Raw genomic sequence first — 20,692 nt, 5'->3', positions numbered from 1 at the left:
TTTCCCTAAAATGTCTATGCACAAAGCAGAAAGACTGAAACCCAAAATAGTCTCTTAGAGTCTTCTGCGTGGTGTGACTTTGTTTGTTCCCAGAAATGAGGGCAACTGACTCAACCTTACACAAAATCTTTAGTTTCAGAGTTGAGTTATATTTTAAACTTGATGCTTGAATTAACACACATAACAATCAACTGATGTTCTTTGAAGACTCTAATTCTTACGAAAAAATAGTGTTAGACTGTCTCTCATCTAATAGAAAAAGTAAAAATAAATATCTCTTATAATGGATTTAAAATACATAAATTCCTGGTTTCAGTTCTTATCACTGAACCCTATTTTCTCTCCAAATGACTTTTAGCACCTTTGAAAACTGCCTTCTCTCTTGTAAGTCTATATTTAATTCTGCAAACTCAAGTAATTGAGACTGTACTGATGGACCTTGAACAAAGTAGTGTAGCTACCACAGTTGCCTAATGTATAACTTCAGTGCTAGTAGAATGATCTGTTTTTGAAAATAGAAATTATTGGGAACCAGCAGTTAGCGTAATGGCTATGTTGCTGGACTCCCACGTAGTCGACCGCGGTTTGCGTCCAGGACCCGGTGGCTTAGAACTCATGCCGGGCGCTTGTGCGTGCGTGCCCAAGATCCCGAGAAGAGAATGGAGGAGAAGGGATTGCGGTGTGACCATCCCCCCTGGGGGGTGATTTCTCGCTTTCTGTCTCTATGTCTCTCTCTGTCTGTCTGGCGAGCGCACGTGCCCTATAGCAAAAAAAAAATCTCCAAAAAAGAAAAAAAAAATGAAAATAGAAATTATTTAATTTAGTGTTTTCATCGTAATTTCATGTTGATTAATCGAATAAACTGTGTATGCTCAAGAAACATACTGATAAATAGAATAATCAACAGCTATCAAGAAAAGGTATGAACATTGTCAAAGATATATAGGTATCTGTGTTTCTTGCTTCTGTACTGCATTTATTCTTCCTTTCTATCTACCATTACTCTAAGTATCCAGGTCTCTTCTTGTATCCTTTAGTGATGAAAAGATGTTTTTTATTTCTCTAATGAAGTGGGAAGTAAACTAACATGTTTTCCTTTGTGGAATTATGTTATTTATTATAGTACTGCTGAACATATCTTTCTAATACTTTCTAACCCCTTCCCGCAACTAATGAGTGACTTTCAGAATTAGGGAAAATCTTCATTGTATGATGGCTCTATATTTACCAGTGATCAAGGAAGTGTTACGAGTACACTTATTGGTATTAGGAAAGAATTAAGGAAATAAAGGGCCAGATGGTCGAGCCCAGGATCTATCAAGAGTTGTGTATGTGTGGGCTGGCCCAATAGAATGACAGGAACATTTACCATACTAAGTGGAATGAGAGTTAAGCTTTCACTTTTAAGAAAAATAATGTTTTTCCACGTGTTTTTTACGAAATTGTGATTTACATGTGCAGATCTCATTTGTACTAGTAGCATTTGAGACCTTATATGGTACATCAAGAACCAAGACTGTCTAACTGTATCAGAAAAGTTCTGGAACATGGCACAGTAAAGCAATTACTCTTCAGGCAGTTTCACCGGTTCAGAAAAGAATGTTGCTTTTTCCTATCACATAAAGCTGTGTTTTTACAATTTTAACAGGCTTATTAATTTTATTGTAATTAAATTTTTTCCTCCAATAACTACATGGCTTGTGTTGTAAGATACTTGGTTATGTAGTCTTTGGTGCATTGACTAGATGAGGAAGAAGTAAATCTTTATTTAGTGATAATAAGCATATTCCAGTAATACCTATAATAAGGTTAACTTAAGTCAGAAAAAAAAATCCTCTCACCTACTATGTACTTTTGGAAGCTGTTTTGTTTTGGGTTTTTAGAATAGATATAATGGATCAAAGAATTGTTGCATAGGTAAATTATTAAGTAGATTGTACACATTTTAAAATTTGTTTTTCTCCACAATTGCACCCGTAATTATAGATGGGACTAGTAGTTTTAGGCCTCCACCTGCCTCTCCTCCCTCCATATCTCCTTTCTATTATCCAGCAGATATTTATTGTCATTTCTGTATTAAAAAGTGTATAGGTGTTAGGTAAAACTGTTAAACAAAGACGATATAGTTGTATCCATGAAGAGTTTATAACTTAATAAGGAAACAGAATAAATACACAAATAAACATTATAGACAGAGATATACAATTAAGTGACTATGCTGACCTTCTTAATTCTGGCATGGGATAGTTTTGTCTACACTGGAAGAATGATCTTGAATGGTGTGACTTCTCAATACTGGGTTACTTCTAGGTTACAAAATATTCTAGAGAGGTCTATTTATTTCAGATTATGTTTTAAGAAGCAGGTGGGGTTTAGATGGACATAGATAAAGTAATATTTGCTTCTAAGGTGAGTCCTAGTATTTTCAAATATCAGATTGCAGCATCATTGGAATTTCTATATTTTTTGAATTATGGGTCATTTCTTTTGAAGATGTTTATCAAGAGCCTAGAGTTTATTAGTGAATTAGTTGCAGTAATGGTGAAGAAAGAGCAGTGATGCAAATATATATATTTGCCTCATTGGACATGTGTGTGGAATATTTTTGTCTTTTGATCAGATTGTTCATTATGCTCTATTTTGGATGTGTATACTGTTTGGCCTTCCAGCCTACATGCTCATTCAAAGGCATTCCAAGTCATTATGCTGGACTTCAGCCTTGCTCAGTAAAAGGCCATTTCCTCCATCAGCTGTCCACTTGGACATTCATTCCTTTTACTCTCAAAGTATTTTATATGCATCCAGTGTATATTAGATGGATTTGTCAAATTACTCGAAAATAATCAGTTTTATAAAGTTATAATTTGAGCTATGACCTCTCAAACTGTGAATTATAAGTTTTGACCCTTTGGTTCACAGTTTGACAAAATAGTCATTAATTACAGTTTTTAAAGGACATTTTATTTCAGTTGGAATTTGTGTTATGAAAATAATTTAAGTATTTTCCCTTTAACTTTCAGGCAGAAATGTACATGTGTGTGTGTGTGTGTGTGTGTGTCACACACACATAAATAAGATTATATTGTTATATTTTCCTCCAACAGACTACATGGCTTATGATACAAGATATTTGGTTATGTAGTATTTGCTGCATTGGCTAGATGAGGAACAAGTAAATATTTGTTTAGTGAAATAAACATATTCTAATAGTAGTTATAATAAGGTTAACTTAAGTCAGAAAAAAAAAGCTAATTCCTTCTCTCGCCTACTTAACTGTCTTTATGTATATGCCTATTTAAATAGTTCTTCTCCCCATTCTGTTTCTTTTTCATTTTTAATCTCATTTATTTTATCTTGTAACCATGTACTTTTGGAAGATGTTTTGTTTATTTTATATGCACATGTATATAGTTTCTGTATATGTGTATGTATAATATGTATATTCAAATATAATGGATTATATACATATACATATTATATTCAAATATATTTGTTGATATTAAGTCATATTTACCTGTAGAGATTTTTAGATAGTAAGCTGTAAGTTAACATTAAGATTATCCTTGTTTTATGTAACTCTGGTATCAGAATGAGATCAACTATTTAAATGTGTTTATAAGAGTGAAAGAGACTTTATTACCATTTGAATCCAGACTTTTTTTGTTTCTTTTTCTTGAGCAGGGATATAAACGTAGGTGCCTAGAGATGCCCAGTTTCTGACAGTAATTTGAAAGTTCTGAAGACCATTTGAAGTAGCATGGTGTAGGAGAATGTAAGCTGTTCACATGATTTTTGCAAATGTGCACAGCTGAAGGTACTGAGATGGAAAGTACATAGCAGAAAGGTCAGTTTAGGTAAGCACAGACAGATACCCAGATGTGTGAGCACTTTGCTGATGTCATAAGCATTTGAAATTGAGGAATTTAGTTTATTTTTTTACTGGGTAAAAAGAAGTTATACATATAGCTGAAAATAGAGCACATAGTTTTCTGTTGCTTTCTTAATAAAAATCTAATAATATTTAGATGATTTCTTCACTTCAAAGCAAATTTTTCTCATTTTGTGGTAAAGTACACTTTTTGTTGCTAAGTTGACAGAATTAAATCTAAAATGGTATGGAGAGATGAATACTTAGAAAATCTGAATAATTTCCTTCAAGGTGCATAGCAACAACCCCTTCATATTTCACTTATTTTAGAAATGGCTTACTTAGTTTTGTTCAAATCATTCTTGAGGCTAAAACTAGCATAATACATTTCATACAAACATTTAATAATTTAGGTAATAGCATTGAAACAAAGAACTTTTAAGGAAACAAACATGTTTCCTATGGGATGAATAGTATTATTGCTAAAATTTTTCTCTTGAAAAACAGCTTTCTTTCAGTGTATTTGAGTGTACTGTGTGAATATTTTTAAAAGTTTAACTCTATAGAAATATAATTATTTTAGCATCAGAATATATTGCTATTGTAATTAACTCTATAGCTTCAAGTGGTTTCTGTCATTATAAACTGACATAATTTTGAAGTGTACTGTTGATAGTTATATGAATTTTTCTTTATTTGGTTTGTATGTTTTATACTCCCTGTACTGAAAATAGCATTATATTTGGAGTTATTGGGTTGTCGAAAAAGTCATGACCTGTTTTCCTATGCAAAGATGTGTCATGACTTTTCTGATGACCCAATGGAACTGACTTTCAGTCTTGACTCATCTACTCACCATGAAGTGGAACAAGTTACATTATTTTAAGTCTAAGTCTACTCACCTGTAAATGAAAATGCAAAAATATTTTAACTGTCTCTGACAGTGAGGATCGGAAATATTCTTAATAAATTCTTAAATTCAATGCCTGGCATATAGAAAGTGATTAATAACTAAGTTTGTTTAAATTGGAACAATGTTCACCATTTTCAAAAACTTCAAAGCCTCTTTAAGTGATTTTCTTCTTTGTGATAAATTTATTTCATTTTTATCACCTCATGTGTTTTTTCTTTTTCCTGTTGAGTATTTTTATATACCTAATCTCCCCATGTCTACCTTTGTACCTGGAGTTATCATCTCACTAAGAGTATACCATAAGTGAAAGAGATTGAGGCCAGCAGATAGCATAGTGGTTAAGGCACTGAACTCCCACATGGTAGATCACAGTTCTAGTCCCAGACCTGGCGGCTTGAAACTCCATGCTGGGCATGTGTGCATGACTGCCCAAAATCCAAAGAGGAGAATGAAGGAGAAGGGACTGACTCATGGCCATCCTCCCCAGGAGGTAGTTTCTCATGTTCCCTCTCTCTGTCTCTGTCTCTGGTTTGTTCACACACACTATAGCAAAACTCAACAACAACAACAAAAAGACAAAGAGATTATTTCATAACAGAAATCAGTATACTATTACAAAAGGGTCGTTGATATTTCAAAAAAGAGGCAAATATTTATCAGAGGCCATGTGTTTATTGTTTCTATAATCATTTTAAAACAGGATTGAAGCAGTAAAAGTCCTTGTCTGATTAAGTAGATGAAGGATCTTCAAAAAGTTCATGGGCTAATGAATATTATGAAAAACTTCTGCATGGATTTCAAAATGTCATGCAACAAAGTAAACTTGTGTTTTTATTCCACTTTTCACAAACTTTTTGAAGTCCACATGTATACTTTAGGGTATATTTTCATTCTAAACTCATTAGTTTATGAGTTTTAAGTAAATGTTTACATCCTTTTTTATTTTTTAAGAAAAGTAAAAAAGGAGTGAAGAGAGAATCTGAGGCATAGGAGAATTGGGTCATTGAAAAAGTCATGATGCAGTTTTATTTAGAAAAATGGAAAAATACATCATGACTTTTCTGATGACCCAGTATTTGCACATACATATCTTACGTGGTATTATTATCCAAAATATATAAGGAATTCAGGCAACTTAATAATAAAGAAACAAACTAACTGAAATATGAGCAAAGAACCTGAACAGACATTTTCCAAAAGGAGACATACAGATGATGAACAGATATATGGGGAAAAAAATGTTGTCACAAATCAAAGAATGCAAATTAAAACAATGAGGTATTACCTCATACCTGTTAGAATGGGTGATATCAAAAGAGGAAAGATAACAAGTCTTGGTGAGGTTGTGGAGAAGAGGGAATCCTTATACACAGTTGGTGGAATATAAATTGGTGTGGTCATTAGGAAAAATAGCACAGAATAGTATGATCCTCAAGAAATTAAAAATACAATTGCCAGATCCCAACAATGGTATCACACTGTTGCAATGCTCTACAAGGTTGACCCACATGAGAGTGTTCAGTTTCAGGTTTGGAGACCTTCCCAAATATGATTGGTGTATATGTGCACATGATCTAGTGCTGGCTGGAGCTGCTAGTGGTTCATGGCATGAACACTGTATTGAGGGGTACCTGTCTCACTGTTTTTCTCTCTTTCCTCCCCACCCCCATCTCTTTTGCTCATGGAAGAGAGAAATGAATAAATTTATAAAAATATATGTGTGTATATGCATATGTATACCTCATACATATGTATATTTGGAAGTGGTATGTAGAAGAGCCATCTGCACTCCCATATTCACTGCAGTGATACAATAGCCAAGGTATGGAAACGGTGTAAGTGTCCAACAGATGAACAGATAAAGAAAAATATATATATATATACACACACATAATAAATACCATTCAGCCTTAAAAGTTAAAGAAATTCTGTTATTTGTGACAACATGAGCAATCCTGGAGGATATCATATTGAGTGAAATAATCCAGGCACAGAAAAACATACTGCATGATCTTAATTATATTTGGAATCTAATAAAGTTAAACTCATAGAAACAGAGAGTAGAATGACAGGTATCAGAGGCTGGAGGATGTGGTGACTGCAGAGATATTAGTCAACATGCATATAATTTCAAATGAAGGACTGAGTCCAAGAGATGTATTGTACATCCTAATAAATATCATTAATAACAATATACTGTCTGTTTCAAAATTGGAAGAACCTAGATTTTAAGTCTTATTGCCACAAAAAAATAAGGTCAGGTTATATACGTTAAAACATTGTGTCGTACACCATAAATATATACATTTTTTACTTTTCAATTAAATTAATTTTAAAAAAGCAAAAAATATACAATACATTAAAGGTATAATTTTTAAGAGACATGATTTCTGAAATTAATTATGAGAAAAAATATTTTTACCAATTTTTTTGGGGGGAGGATAGGTTTTTTTGTTATAGGGCATGCACACTCTCCAGAAAGAAAGAGACAAAGAGACAGAAAATGAGAAATCACCCCCAGGAGGGATGACCACACCACAATTTCTTCTCCATTCTCCTCTCAGGATCTTGTGCATGCACACACATGCATGAGTTTAAGCCACCAGGTCTGGGACTCGAACTTCGGTTGACTACATGGGAGCCTAGTGACATAGCCATTATGCCAACTAACTGCTGGTCCCACAATTTTTTACCAGATATCCCAGAATCTCTTAGAGTATGACTCCAACTTGTTGGCTTTCATTTATATGTTATTTTCAATTGTTTAGATAGACACATCTTAGAAATTTATTTCTCATAGCACAAGTAATTCTTTTATCTAAATTTGAGAACTTACAAATACATTACAGGAGCTTTGAAATTTGAACATAGTTTTTGAGACATCAGATTTAGAAAAATTTGTTTTATTTTTTATTTATTCTTAAATTTATTTCAGAGATATTTTTGCTATAGGGTGTGTGCACGTATTTGCTGTGTTTTGAACACATTCTATGTTTCCATGCTTTGTGTTTTTGCTCTTACAGGTCTCTCAGTCTACTATCACCTTCATATAGCCCAGGAAAAAAAAAAGTGCTATTTTAGTAGTGATAACCTTATTTTCTAATACAGAATCAACACATCTTTTGTTTTTTCAGTGTGTCCTTAATATTTAATCACATGAGAGTAACACTTACCATATTATGATATATAATAGTTTTTACTTATGCCTGTCTCCATTCTAGATGGTAAGTTTCTTGAGGGAAGGGAGAAGGTCTTCTTCATTTTATGCTTAGCTCAGACCAGGTACTCAATAAATGTTTGCTGAATTTATTAGCCTGTGAGTGGACTTAGAGAAACTATGTTTACCAATTGTACACAAAATATATACTCAACAAAATCATAGCAAGAAGGGGTTCTTTAAAAACATGTATGCCAAATTTCCCTTGACTCACAACTTGATTTCTTTTAGGTCTGGATATTTGTTTGGTGCTTGTTTTTATAGCTGCAGTAAAGAAACAACACTTTTGTCCTGTACTCTGCGATGCGTTGAAAACAATTTCAAAATGAAAGACATTTTGTAGGCCAACAAAAAGGACTAAATCAGTGACTTATCAAAGTAGTTTTAGGTCTTAGTACATGAAAAGATAGCATTGAAGGATTAACACAGGACTAGGGCTAGCTCTATAGCTTATTGGCTAAGGGAGCTGGATCCCCATGGCCCATGACAGTTCAAATCCCAGGTCTGACAGCTTGAAAAATACACCAGGCTTGTGTGCATCTCTCAATCTCTGACAGGATGGAGGAACGGAGAAGGAACTGCAGTGAGACCATGCCTACCCGGGAGTGCTTCCTCCCTCCTACCCTGTCTCTCTGTCTCTGGTGAGTACGTGTGCCCTCTGGCATTTAGAAAAGAAAGATTAATATGGAAGGTCTTAGAAGTGTATGATATGCTATACTTTTATAATATCCATCCATTGATAAAAGTATTTAGTTTGAAACAGATTTTCATATGTATAGACTTACGCAGGATTTGGAATTTAGGCAATAATTAGCCTCTTAAATGGATCTGTTTGGAAAGCATTATAAAATAATAGCTCCCTTCCCAAAGAAAGATTCGATTGTGTTAAGACTGCACTCACTCGATTAATGGTGTCTCAGCTGAAACAGGTGCTTACTTGCTTTGTTCTCCAGAAGCAGCTTTATAGATTTAAGCACTGAGTATACAGTACACAGCGGCACTATTAACAAATCAGAATGAGGCCAAGGGAAAACTCATCTAGGATCCACACACCTAAATGCAGTTAGTAAACAGAGACACTAACTCTCATTAAGCATAATTAAACCTAATATTGACTGTAAACTGTTACTTACCTTAAACTTCTCTGTAGAGAGTGTGGAAAGGGATTAGCCTAGCAGACTGGGACATTAATTACTACCTCTTTCACATTAAAGTTACCATCAAGAAGGGCTATATTCATAAATAAAACATAGGAGGGACTGGGAGACTGAAAATATGTAAATGCATCTTATAAAAAGGAAAAGAAAAAGTGAACTGTGAGTGATGTCAGCCTAAGAAAAATTGGAACTCTGGGTAATTACTACAAAAAAAAAAAAAGCTAAAATAACTAAAGAAAAGTATCCTTGCTTTCTGACAACAGCACCTACATCACTGGACATCCCAGCTCAGCTGAGTACATTCTTTCCCATCCCTAGCTTCCTCTACTTTCTTAAGCTACTGTGGAGTTTGAGAGAGGATGAAGGTACTTGGAGAATTAGAATTTCTTTTCCTTTTTTCCTACTAGTCATTAATATCCCTTTGTTTATGAAATTGATTATAATGATTGTACAAATGTGGTTTGGTTTGTCAGCAAGAAGGCACAGTGCTGTTTTTTGTTTAGTCAAAATGGTGTGGTAACTGGTCTCCTGCTACTATTTAATAATCTCCTTCTTGGGTGCAATCTAGAGTATGTTGTGAAGGATATAAAAATGTCAGCTAAATTTAAGATCAACTGTTAAGATTTTATATTATACTGCTGCCCCATGGGGGGAGGCCAGGATCTGAGAGATAAGAATTTGAAGAGAAAGGCAAAGTAATGACAATATAAACTTATCTACCAGCCATCAATTTTTTTTTTTTTCAAAATCTATCCGGCTGTCTATATGCCATGAATGTAGGCTGTTATGTATTGTTGTCTATTTCCATCCTAATAAAGCACCGTGTACTTACATCCAGACTTTCCTACTACTTCATCGTGGTGGAATTCCATTTTTTTTTAACTGAAATCCTACATCCAGTTTTTCTTTTGAATTGTATTTATTTGTATTAGTAAAACCATAGATTAGGTTTAATATCCTTGCTCCTATCTGGGTCTTCATGCTATCACGCTAAATTTTCTCTTTCAGGTGCTCATAAGCACCAGAGTAACATAACAGTTGTGCATGTGGAACAGGACAGCCTAGAAAGTAAGCCAAGAGTATGTATGTATGTAAGTATGTATTTTAAAACAGGATCTTGCTGTTGCAATTCTCTTGCCTCCACCACTCATCTGGGACTACAGATACGTAACACCACACCCAGCTCTTTTAGATAGAGTGGTAATATGTTGCCCAGGACTGTCTCAAGCTTCTGCTGCAGTTTTCTAAATTGCTAGGATTACAAACACTGTCACCACACCTGGCCTTTTTGGTTGAACCAGCACTAGGGCATCCCATGTGATCCAAGCCTATGGAGCATAGCATTTTAGCTGGACGGGACACTACAGCTAGGGCCATGTATTTATTTATGTATTTTTCTGTGGAGGATGTGGATTCAATTTTAGAATGAATCCCCTAATTTTTTTCCTGAATTTAAATCTTAGTTTTATAGTTTATGAGATGAACTAATGCAACAGAAATAATTAATGGACAAAAAAGTCTATCCTTCATTGAGCACAAATCTGCAAACTGGTTGGATTACAAAGGATGAACAGAAGCAGTGAGAGTAAGAGTACTTCTATCCTCTATTCTAGTAACAATTGTGACGTTATGAAATAACCATAACAATGGCATTCTTATTAATCAGACATATTTATACAGAATTAGTGTTGGCTTCTGCTCTATATTACCTTTAGTTTTACATGAACTTTTATTATCTGTGCATATCAAAAGAGACATGGTGAATGAACAAAGAAGCCCTGTTATGAGACAAGTATTATTTGACATTTTGGGAAGCTCTTATTATAGGGTTTCCTCTTAAGTGAGAACAACGGGAAGGTTGTCATTAGTTGCACTATTACAGACACTCTGGATTTTTAAAAACAGAAATGGAGCCCACTTTTTTCCTTGAGGAAGATTCATCAATTAGAACAATTAGAGTGATCCAACACTTCTAAGGAGACTTGTCGTCCTAATCTTGTTTTATCATGTCAAACAATTACTTCATAAGACACCTCTAAAAAATTAAAATAAAATAAAATCTCTTAAGATAATTGTTTTTCCTTTGGCCTACAGAACTAGCTAGCTGTATGGTTCACATATATTTTTCCAAAGATGAACAATCCTTTTTAGAATTCTGGGAAAGCTCTGATTAAACTAAACTGCAAAAGTCTTGCAAGGTCTACAGTCCGACTGCAGACCAGATGCCTTTTATTTTATGTTCTAAAAGAGGACAGCTCTAGGTTCTTTTGAGGCCTCTTCCGAAAGATCTGAGTGGGAATTATGATGAAAAAAGTACGATTATGGGTAATTCCGATCTCTTAAAACCACTGGGCCTGTATTTTTAGAGACTGACCAGTTATCATATATTTGTTTTGTCTGCAGCTTGGGATAAAATTTTAAGTCCAAATAATAAAAGTAATACGGTTGAAAAGAAAATAGGTAAGTCATTACAGTTGCAGCACATCAGTTGCCTGAGTTGGAAGAACAGTGATTCTTTTTTAGAGGATTTTGCTATAGGGCACGTGCGCTTGCTGGAAAGACAGAGAGAGACAGAGAGATAGAAAATGAGAAATCACCTACCAGGGGGGATGGCCACCCTGCAATCCCTTCTTGTCCATTCTCCTCGGGATCTTGGGCACACACACACACGCGCCTGGCATGAGTTTAAGCCACCGGGTCCAGGACTCAAACCACGGTCAGCTACATGGGAGTCCAGCGACATAGCCATTACGCTAACTGCTGGTCCCAAGAACAGTGATTCTTCAAGTAGAGATAGTAGAGATCAAAATTATCACTTTTGGGGACCAGCTATGTCACTGAACTCCCAGGTAGCCGACCGTGGTTTGAGTTTATATATATATATAACTTGTGGTTAATTTAAAATCAACTCTCACAAGGTGATAATGGTTAAAATAGATTCTTGTCTAAGAAGAAAATATACTAGAAAACAGTTTGGCCAACTGATAGCTGCTTTTAAGATTTTTAAGTACCAGTAGAAGTTTTTTTTTATGAATTATTTGCTTTATTATATTTGTTATTATTTTTAAAAATTTGCTATAGGGCATGTGAAGTCCCCAGAGATAGAGAGAGAGAGAGACTAAGAGAGAGAGAGAAAGTGAGAAAGTGAGCCAACAGGTTGCAGACTCGAATTGCTTTAGAATGTGAGGGAGTCCAGCACCTTAACCATCACACCACCTGCTACCAATATAGTTTTTATTGTTGCAGAATTTTTCTATACCTCGTTACATTGTCCTAAATTTTATGTTAACAGAAATTTGTGGGTACAGTAAACAAATTAATAAAACCACTGAATAATGTATGCACCCCTAAGAGAAAAAAAGACTGCCAAGTTTGAGATTTAAAAACACATGTAAAAAGCAAGCCACATTTTTCTGAGGGACTCACAAAAAAACATTAAAATACTTGTAATCATCTGTCTATCCTGCAGAGCAGTAGGAAAGGACAAAATCTTTTGTACCTTGAAATACTTACACTGAATTTCTTTTTTAAATTATTTATTTGCTTGCCTGTTTGTTTTTAATTTCTAATGTTTTCTATTATACATTTTTAATGGAATGTTATTAGAAAGATAAGACAAAGTGATTTTACCTGTGGCCATTCTTCTAGCTCTAGATAGGTGGACACTTAAAACCTATTTAAAATTGGAGACAAGATCATTGTAGAGGAGATTCCTTAACTTTGAACCTTATGTCTTCCCCTCTTCAGGAAATCAAACTATTTTTTTCTTTTAAGACAAGTTCACTTCATGTGCTTTTTTTGCTACTTATAAAGGCAGGAATTGTTCAAATAGTACTAGATGGTTATTCAAAGCAGTATATATTTCCACATGGTTTAATCCCTTTACCAGATTACAAACTATGGTAACAGGGACTGTATCATTTAGAACTTTGTATCTTCTTTAGAACTTTGGATATCACAGATATTCAGGGTAATTTTTTAGGTGATTCTTGTCCAATAGGAGAGACAAGCTGGGTCGAGAGGCACCAGACTAAAATGTAATTCAGTGCACTTCCCTTACAACAAAAAGTGATTCATCTTAATTTTTAGATATATAAGATGTTCAAGGACATAAAAGTGTCTGTGACTCACAAATCACTTATTTTCTCTAGTAAACAACTCTGTATATCTCACTTATGACCTACTCTAAAGCTAGTTATACTTTGCCTTTTATCGTGTCTTTGGTAAAAAATACATTGACTTAAAAATAGTACTTATTGCAACCATACACAGAGATATACAAAATACAGGGCGTCCGCTTTCTAGAGACCAATATGTTGCTAGGATTTTAAAGTGTTAATACCTGAAGAGAGGCCTAAAAAAATGTTACTGTGGGAACATGAATTCTACTTTGGGGATCAAGGAAGAATTTCTAAGAAACTGTAATGCTTGAATGGAGATTGAAAGATTAGTAGGAATCTGATAGATGAAAGGGAATGGGGATGTTGTTGCAGAGGGAAGAACATTTTTCTTCCTTTTTTTTTTTTTTTTTTGGAAAGTTTTTTGCTATAGGGAGTGCGTGCTCACCCTAGAGACAGAGAGAGACAGACAAGAAGAAATAACCCCCAGGAGGATGGCCATGCTGCAGTCCCTTTCTCCTCCATTCTCATTGTCCTCTCAGGATTTTGGTCATGCATGCACACGTGCCTAGTGTGTTTTAAGCTGCCGAGACGACATGGGAGTCCAGCAACGTAACCATTAAACCATCTGCTAGTCCTTGCAGTAGGGAAGAATATTCTAGCAAAAGGCAAAAGAGAGGTTGGGAACCAGCAGTTAGTGTAATGGCTATGTCGCTGGACTCCCACGTAGTTGACCGCGGTTCGTGTCCTGGACCCGGTGGCATAAACTCACACCGGGCGTGTGTGCATGTGTGCCCAAGATCCCGAGAGGAGAAAGGAGGAGAAGGGATTGCGGCATGACCATCCCCCCTGGGGGGTGATTTCTTGCTTTCTGTCTCTATGTCTCTTGGTGACCGCGTGCACCCTATAGCGAAAAAGCCTCTCCAAAAAAAAAAAAAAAAGATGTTTATACTCTCTATTTCCATTTTCTCACCAGTCCACTCATTATTTCACATCTGTCTGTTCCAGAGACATCTATCATATCACCAGTAAAGAGCTTGTTGAGATCTCATTGAGAATTTGACATTACAGACCACTACCTGCACTTTGAAATGCTTTTCCTCCCTTATTTTCCAGGCCATGGTGCTTTCTTGACTCTCCTACTCTGACCCTTTTGGTTGCTTTACTACTTCTGCAAGCTTTTTCTTGCTTTCCAGCTATTACATATTAGAGATCCTCTATGTTCAGTCTGAGGTACTTTTAATATATAGCATTTTAGAATTTTTTTTTTTTTTTTGGAGAGGTGTTTTTGCTATAGGGTGCGTGCGCTTCTTTCTTTCATGTGAGTGAGAGACAGAAAGAGAGAAAGAGAGAAAGAGAGAGAAAGGAAGAAGTAATCACAACAGGATCTCATGCCACAATGCCCTGGCCTTCCCAGACAGCCAGAATCATGGGCACATATTCCCAGTGGCCAAGTAGGGAACCTGCGACCTAATGCATGGAGCCAGCGTCACTTGAGCAGTTACAGCTGAGCGACTGACCCAGCCATGTTTGATATCTTTTTAGCCATAACATATTGAGATGTTTTCAGAGAATTTATTGTAGTTCTTTTAAGGTCCTTTTATGAACATTTTTTTTTTTTTTGGGAGAGATTTTCACTGTATTTTTTTTGGAGAGATTTTCACTGTAGGGCGCGTGCGCTCGCCAGACAGACAGAGAGAGACATAGAGACAGAAAGCGAGAAATCACCCCCCAGGGGGGATGGTCACGCCGCAATCCCTTCTCCTCCATTCTCCTCTCGGGATCTTGGGCACGCACGCACACGCGCCCGGCGTGAGTTTTAAGCCACCGGGTCCGGGACACAAACCGCGGTCGACTATGTGGGAGTCCAGCGACATAGCCATTACGCCAACTGCTGGTTCCCTTGACTTAAAAATAGTACTTATTGCAACCATACACAGAGATATACAAAATACAGGGCGTCCGCTTTCTAGAGACCAATATGTTGCTAGGATTTTAAAGTGTTAATACCTGAAGAGAGGCCTAAAAAAATGTTACTGTGGGAACATGAATTCTACTTTGGGGATCAAGGAAGAATTTCTAAGAAACTGTAATGCTTGAATGGAGATTGAAAGATTAGTAGGAATCTGATAGATGAAAGGGAATGGGGATGTTGTTGCAGAGGGAAGAACATTTTTCTTCCTTTTTTTTTTTTTTTTTTGGAAAGTTTTTTGCTATAGGGAGTGCGTGCTCACCCTAGAGACAGAGAGAGACAGACAAGAAGAAATAACCCCCAGGAGGATGGCCATGCTGCAGTCCCTTTCTCCTCCATTCTCATTGTCCTCTCAGGATTTTGGTCATGCATGCACACGTGCCTAGTGTGTTTTAAGCTGCCGAGACGACATGGGAGTCCAGCAACGTAACCATTAAACCATCTGCTAGTCCTTGCAGTAGGGAAGAATATTCTAGCAAAAGGCAAAAGAGAGGTTGGGAACCAGCAGTTAGTGTAATGGCTATGTCGCTGGACTCCCACGTAGTTGACCGCGGTTCGTGTCCTGGACCCGGTGGCATAAACTCACACCGGGCGTGTGTGCATGTGTGCCCAAGATCCCGAGAGGAGAAAGGAGGAGAAGGGATTGCGGCATGACCATCCCCCCTGGGGGGTGATTTCTTGCTTTCTGTCTCTATGTCTCTGTCTGGTGAGCGCGTGCACCCTATAGCGAAAAAGCCTCTCCAAAAAAAGTGAGAAAAAGCCCCACCAAAAAAAAAAAAAAAAAGATGTTTATACTCTCTATTTCCATTTTCTCACCAGTCCACTCATTATTTCACATCTGTCTGTTCCAGAGACATCTATCATATCACCAGTAAAGAGCTTGTTGAGATCTCATTGAGAATTTGACATTACAGACCACTACCTGCACTTTGAAATGCTTTTCCTCCCTTATTTTCCAGGCCATGGTGCTTTCTTGACTCTCCTACTCTGACCCTTTTGGTTGCTTTACTACTTCTGCAAGCTTTTTCTTGCTTTCCAGCTATTACATATTAGAGATCCTCTATGTTCAGTCTGAGGTACTTTTAATATATAGCATTTTAGAATTTTTTTTTTTTTTTTGGAGAGGTGTTTTTGCTATAGGGTGCGTGCGCTTCTTTCTTTCATGTGAGTGAGAGACAGAAAGAGAGAAAGAGAGAAAGAGAGAGAAAGGAAGAAGTAATCACAACAGGATCTCATGCCACAATGCCCTGGCCTTCCCAGACAGCCAGAATCATGGGCACATATTCCCAGTGGCCAAGTAGGGAACCTGCGACCTAATGCATGGAGCCAGCGTCACTTGAGCAGTTACAGCTGAGCGACTGACCCAGCCATGTTTGATATCTTTTTAGCCATAACATATTGAGATGTTTTCAGAGAATTTATTGTAGTTCTTTTAAGGTCCTTTTATGAACATTTTTTTTTTTTTTGGGAGAGATTTTCACTGTAGGGCGCGTGTGCTCGCCACACAGACAGAGAGAGACATAGAGACAGAAAGCGAGAAATCACCCCCCAGGGGGGATGGTCACGCCGCAATCCCTTCTCCTCCATTCTCCTCTCGGGATCTTGGGCACGCACGCACACGCGCCCGGCGTGAGTTTTAAGCCACCGGGTCCGGGACACAAACCGCGGTCGACTATGTGGGAGTCCAGCGACATAGCCATTACGCCAACTGCTGGTTCCCTTTTCTGAACATGTTTTAAAGTTTATATTTAAGTATGTAGCTTTGGGTTCTTTATCACTGCTGATATGTAATACTTCACACATGTCCATAGGTGAACTCATGTGGTAACTTGTGTTCTAAGGGATAAATCTTATAAAATCTTCCTGTTGTTAATAACTTTAACATTAGAATGATTAATCACCCTTGAGTCTCTCATGAGTTCCTTAACCTATAGTTTATGTGGAGCCATCTCAGCCTTTTTGGAATCCATAATGCTGTGATTTGATAATTTACTTCCCAAAGAGGATAGCAAAATCTAAAGGCTATGCTTTTGACACTTCAAATTCTATATTCGATGTTTATGAAAGCATTAATCATCTTTCCACTTCTACATTTCACATTTTGCTTTCTATACCTAACATAGTTCCATGCTTATAGAAATATATATTTCTATGTTTACTCAGAATTTCTTTACAGTTTTTTTTTTCCTTTTTTGAAAAGTTTTCACTATAGGGCATGTGCGCTTGCCCGAAAGACAGAGAGAGACAGAGAGACAGAAGGAGAGAAATCATCTCCCGGGGGGATGGTCATGCCGCAGTTCCTTCTCCATTCTCTTCTTGGGATCCTGGGCACACATGCACAGGTGCCCAGCATGAGTTTAAGCCACTGGGTCCGGGACTCGAACTGTGGTCAACTACATGGGAGTTCAGTGACATAGCCATTACGCTAACTGCTGGTCCTGGAATTTCTTCACAGTTTTTAAGTTTATTTCTACCATGAGAGATAAATAGAGAAAGAAGGAAAAACAGATAAATAGGCACCCTTAACAAAATCTTCACACTGAGATTCACCTCCAGTTTCAGCTCTCCTTGATCAAATAGACAGTGAGGCCTTAGAACATGAACCCAGGGCCTTCTTATCTGGGTCCAGCATTCAGGGCATTGTGTTACTGCTTCACCACTGGCTGGCACATTTGCACAATTTTTGCTATGAAACTTTATCAAAAACTTTTGATGAATGCATTATGTATTCTTCTCGCATTTTAAAAAGTTATTATTATTTTTAGAGAGAGATTTTTGCTCTAGGACTCATATGCTCGCTGGAGGGACAGAGAGACAAAAAACAAGAAATCACCTCCTGGGGCAATGGCCATGCCACAATTCCTTCCCCCCCCCTTTCCTGTCAGGATCTTGGGCATGCACGCACACACGCATCTGGCATTAGCTTTAAGCCACTGGATCCGGCACTCAAACTGTGGTCACCTAAGTGGGAGTTAAGTGCTGTAACCTTTACACCATCTGCTGGTCCCTACAGATTTTTATTTAACCCCATAAGAAACTTAGAGGTGAGGGGCTTAATTCTCCAAGTAGACATCAGCTTTTCAAAGATCTTCCAATTTTACACTTATTCCCACTGTTTATCTTTGGTTCTGAAGCCTGCTTTTAAACCTTTTTTTTTTTATTCATGTTTTGCTCACATTGTTAGTCTTTTGATACTGTTTGACAATGGGTATTTTAAGGACAGCTTAGCTATTTATTTGGGGCACAGTTTTAACTTTTGATCAGTGCCAATTTGGTGAGAGCAATTCATCAGCTTATTAAGAATGACTTTTGTATTTGCCATTATTTTGAGTCTACAACTTCCTAATTTTTGCTTTTCAAGTTATATTTGAAGGGGGGGGTCAGCAGATGGCATAGTGGTTAAAGCTCTGGACTCTCACATAGTCAACTGCGGTTTGAATCCTCCAGACCTGGCATCATGAAACTCATGCTGGGTGTGTGCATGCATGTCCACAATCTCAAGAGAAGGATGGAGGAGAAGGGATTGAGGCATGGCCACTTGCAGAGAGTGCTTTCTCACTTTCTCGCTTCCTGTCTCTCGAGTGAGTGCATGTGCACTTTAACAAAATATCATATATATGTGAAAGATAGGAATCTCCTTGTAGTTTTCTGAGTATAATGTATATATGTGTATACATATATATTGTTTTCATTTGTAATTTAGAAAACTAATGTCTGAATTTCCCTTCTTATTGCTAGCCAGTTTAGCATTGGCATACAACAGCAACAATAAAAACCCCTACTTGGTATTGGTGTTGCTGTTCTTTTAAGTTGGGCTTCATTTATTTTCTTCTTATTTATTTATTTGCCTTATTCAATATTCTATAGATAAGAATTAATACTTTTCTTTTTTTGGAAAGTTTTTACTGAATATTTGCAATATGCAATATATCTGGACATTCTACTCTGTGGCCTTTGTTTTCTCATTTGAGTGTTGCTTCCATTTGTAAAATGAAAGATCTTTTCTCTCATTTGTTGGTTCTTTTTATCGCTTAAACTTACATTTCGATACTGTCCATTTCCACTTCTCTCTTTCCTCATGTCCGTTTTTTGGTTTCTTCATGCTGTATCCAATAACATGCTTGAAGGTAAGCCTACCAACTTGTGTAATTTTCTGTTTTAAAATGCTCCTTTAAGGTTGCTTGTCAATCTTTAACCAAGTATTATTGGAGTTCACTAGAGGGATGAAAAATCAGTTCAGTTCTTTTTGGGGTTCTTGAAGAAAAATGAATAATTCAGGGTGAACTTGAATTTTAGTTTCCAGTCTTCTTAAATCTTGGTACATAGGTTAATCCCTACCTACTTAGGAGTGAGAAAGTTTGTCTGTGAAAAATAAGTACAGTGATACAGTTTCTGGATAATTTATGAATTCAGACTATTTTTCCTGCTCTTTAAAATGTCTGTTATTTTGAACTTGGTAAATATAACTATGTTTTTTAAATATGTCAGATAAAAACTGTATTGTGCTCTAAGAAAATGATACCTATTCAAGGCTAAATGTTGTGCTTCAATGGGAGGGTACCAACCAATTTTGTCTCTATTTGAAATACTGTATGTCTTGTACCCATCCTATATTCTATAGATGAGGATGTTGGATAAAGCATTAAGAACTGTTTATTTTCATCACACAAAGTTACACAAAGTTCAAATCTCTGGATTCTAAAAATATTATGAAATAAGTTCTTTAGTCCATAAATATGGCTTCACTTTATTAAAAGTTGCCTATTAAATAAAAGATCCACCAAAGAGTGAAAAAAAATCAACATAAACTGATGGCAAAATTTCTAAAATTTTTCTTTGAAAAGAGAGTTTTACAAAGTGTCTTTGCAGCTTTAAGGAAATTCTGACTTCTGAAATGCCATGTATTGAAAAGCACAAACATTTGTGTGGAGGCACTCAAATAGAGATGAGTCCATTTTTAGTACATTGTGTGGGGAGTGACATGAGTGGAAGTCCATTAATAGCAATGTATGTTGTGTACTTTCACTTCATTTTGCTAATGAATTTAGTATTAGATTGATGGGTGCTAGGAAAGAAGGACTTCAGTTGCAGAATAAGGAGTTACAGCAGTGTTGTACATACTAGAAAAGGACGTAGGAAATGGACCTTCATTTCAGTTTGGAAGACAAGTTCTAGAAGCAAAAGAATACTTGGAAACACTTAATTGTCATTGAGCTATTGACCTTTCGTCTGCAGATTGTTTCTCCATAGTGATTTCACCTTCTAGGCAGCATTTAAATTGTATGGGCCAGCAGGTAACATGGTGGATTTTCACATGGCCAACTGCAGTTAGAGTCCAGAACCTGCTGGCTTGAAATTTATGCTGGGCATATGTGCATATATGCCCAAACTCCCAGGAGGAGAAAAGAGAAGGGCTCAGAAGTGGCTATCCCCCCACTGGGAGTGCC

The 20,692-nt window shown here is 36.6% G+C and overlaps 1 protein-coding gene across 16 annotated transcripts in view; it reads left to right on the top strand.

The window, feature by feature from the left end:
* Nucleotides 1-20,692, top strand: part of ZBTB20 (zinc finger and BTB domain containing 20) — an 885,897-nt gene that overhangs the window by 194,557 nt on the left and 670,648 nt on the right. For 2 of the 16 annotated variants that reach the window (XM_027765669.1, XM_027765671.1), the window contains exons 1-2: nt 8,598-8,639; nt 10,164-10,246. The exons of 13 other annotated variants lie outside the window; for them this stretch is intronic. The gene's annotated coding sequence lies outside the window, so the exon portion shown is untranslated. Of the gene's footprint in view, nt 1-8,597; nt 8,640-10,131; nt 10,247-20,692 lie in introns of those variants that run through there. One more of the 16 variants, XM_027765670.1, reaches the window with a different exon arrangement.

Source organism: Tupaia chinensis, unplaced genomic scaffold (genome assembly GCF_000334495.1).
Source record: "Tupaia chinensis unplaced genomic scaffold, TupChi_1.0 Scaffold139218_1, whole genome shotgun sequence".
NCBI lineage: Eukaryota > Metazoa > Chordata > Mammalia > Scandentia > Tupaiidae > Tupaia > Tupaia belangeri.
This window is presented reverse-complemented; position numbering and strand designations above follow the sequence as displayed.